Consider the following 2,800-nt stretch of genomic DNA (forward strand, 5'->3'; position numbering starts at 1 on the left):
ATAATTGATAAAAAAAAAAAAAAAATTCTTAGTACAAAGACTACGCTTACAAAATTATGAACATAGTAATACAGTGGGGCAAAAAAGTATTTAGTCAGCCACCGATTGTGCAAGTTCCCCCACCTAAAATGATGACAGAGGTCAGTAATTTGCACCAGAGGTACACTTCAACTGTGAGAGACATGGTAGGATTTGTAAAAAATCCATGAATCCACATGGTAGGATTTGTAAAGAATTTATTCGTAAATCAGGGTGGAAAATAAGTATTTGGTCACCTCAAACACCTCAAACAAGCTACACGGACTCCAAATTACCATCAGGGTGTACACCTCACCCCTGGCGTCGTTGCCCACCTCTCAATTTTAATAGGTACTGAGGGCTATCAGGAGGGACTATGCGCTTACCTGCTGCTCTCTGGCAGGTAGCTCCATGCCCTCCTGGTTTTTAAATGCACCTTAGAACACACATGCATCAACACTACATATGAGCGGGCGGAGGGATGTTTGGAGTCTTCTCTCACCCCCATTCTCTGCGGCCTGCTGGAGCGGGGGGGCTAGGAGGAGGAGTTGGCCGTCCGACTGGGATCTGGAGTTTGGGGCCTCCCTGCTGCTGCGGAGTCGGGGCGGTCTGCCTCTCCCCACATGTGTTTATGTCCAGTTTCTGCTTAGACTGTTTCAGACCCATAAGAACCATGAATGGGACAATAAGTGTCCCAATCCATACCTGATTTAAATTGGGATGGTCAATTTTAAAGGGTTGGACTTTTAATACAGACTTGATGTCCTCGTATTGGACACTATTTCAATTGGATTTTTCACTGTTGATCAAAGTTGCCATGTTGAATTTTTCAGAAGGAATCCATTGCTTTCCTCCTGGATTATTTTCTTTAACATGAAACACTGAGATAAACACATCTTCAGTGTCCATCTCCTCGCCAGTCTCTTTCCTCCCAAAGATATGAAAAGCATTAGCTCGGAGTAGGTTAATTAGACAAGTATAACTGATGTTGTTTCAGTATTAGTCTGTGATTGTTATTATCATTTGATTCTCCTTTAGCTTTGCAACTGCTAAATTTCTTTAATAAATACCCTTCAAATAAAGTCTACATTAAATTATGTCCGCAACAAAAACAGCAGAGCGCACCACTGGATTATTTAGAGGAAACTCAGCACCTGTGCTCATATTTGATATGTCTAGTAGGAAACAGAGAGCAGGGAGATTAGACAAACTTCACAGACTTACAGACACACTGATAGGTTTAGTATTTTAATGCTGTCAGTAAGAAAACTGCAGAATCATTACAGTTGAAGGCTGTTTAAAGGGAAAAAACTCAAATCTGAACTGATGGTTCCTCATTTGTCAGATGAAAATGTGTCTGACTGTGACATTAGCTCACTGGACTGCCTCTTCTGCTCCCTGAGAAACTCCCTCTTCAGCCAGCCATCCTTCAGCAGCACCAACACCGAGGTTACAGTCCACCAGGCCCCTGTTCTCCTAGAGAGACATGAGAGACATGAAAGCACAGAGATCCATCTTTAGCAACAAAAACAACAACAAAAACAATAATAACAATAATAATGATGATGAAACGTATTTATAAAGCGCATTTCAAGATACCCAAGGACACTTTACAATAGGAGAAAACACATAATAGAAACATGACAAAATGAAGAACAATAAAACAAAGCACAAGATAGAATTAACAAAAAGTGGGTTTACAGTGAATATGCAGATATGAACAGATGGGTGTTGAGTTGAGGTATAAACTGGGGGAGAGAACCAATGTTTCTTATATCTGGGGTTAGAGAGTTCCACAGCCTGGGAGCAGAGCAGCTGAAAGTTCTGGTTCACATGGTGGTGAGGTGGAAAGAAGGCACAGAAATATAGAAGAAGAGGATAGAAGTGAGCAAGCAGAAAAGCTAGTGCTAATGAGTTTATCAGACTCTCAGATACTTATGTAGGAATTTTGACCTACTGTTCTTTACAGAATTGTTTGAGTGTACTGAGGTTTGTTGGTTTCTTTATGCCAACACAACATTTCAGTTAACTTGAGGTCTGGACTTAAATGACATCATGGATCACAGTGATTCTTACTTCTTACTTAGAAGTACATGTAAAAGTAAAAGTACTCAGTTACAATAAGGGTCTGAAATGCTCATCTGTCCAATTTAATCAGATTCAATAGAATTTTATTCATACAGCGGTAAATCAACAAACTCTAACATATTCACTGAGCTTTAATGACACTCGGAGCAGCAGAATACAGCCGGTTACCCAGTCTGAACAAAAGATGGAACTCCAGAAAGGGAAACTCACCCTAAAAGGGAAACAGAGATATGAGGAGAGCAGCAGGTGGTGAACAGACACTGAAAGCTAACTGATGAAACGGCTGGCCTTTAAAGTACACAAGGAGCTAATCAGAGAAGAAAACACTGAGGAGGGAAGGCCATCACTAAGGCAGGAGAGGATAAAGGCGGAGCTCATAGAATAATAAGCTGTCTGTAGTGCTGGGAGCTAGATCAGTCCCAGTAATGTGACGTATATTTAAAGGATCTAGCTAAGATGCAAAAACAGAAGCTATTATCAAAAAGCATGTTTGCTGGACTCAAGTCTGTCTGCTTCACCCACCTCTAGCTATACAATTGATGATGTCACAGATTGGCTTACCTGAACAGGTGAGCTCCATGACTGAACCAGTAGTAAATGATTCACTGGTGATGGTTGGTGACTGTAAACACCCCATCATAGAAAAATAAGAAGGTTCACAGAAAAATCTGAGAAGCCACATAGGTGTGTTTGA

The 2,800-nt window shown here is 40.9% G+C and overlaps 1 long non-coding RNA gene across 1 annotated transcript; it reads right to left on the reverse strand.

The window, feature by feature from the left end:
• Nucleotides 1–1,253: 1,253 nt before the first annotated feature.
• LOC113017797 (uncharacterized) lies at nucleotides 1,254–2,794 on the reverse strand. Its single transcript, XR_003271580.1, has 2 exons — nucleotides 2,668–2,794; nucleotides 1,254–1,494 (listed from the first exon to the last, which is right to left on the reverse strand). It is a non-coding gene; the product is annotated as an uncharacterized LOC113017797 (long non-coding RNA).
• Between the last annotated feature and the right edge of the window lie 6 nt (nucleotides 2,795–2,800).

The sequence above is a fragment of the Astatotilapia calliptera genome, unplaced genomic scaffold, assembly GCF_900246225.1.
Source record: "Astatotilapia calliptera unplaced genomic scaffold, fAstCal1.2 U_scaffold_2, whole genome shotgun sequence".
Taxonomy (NCBI): Eukaryota; Metazoa; Chordata; class Actinopteri; order Cichliformes; family Cichlidae; genus Astatotilapia; species Astatotilapia calliptera.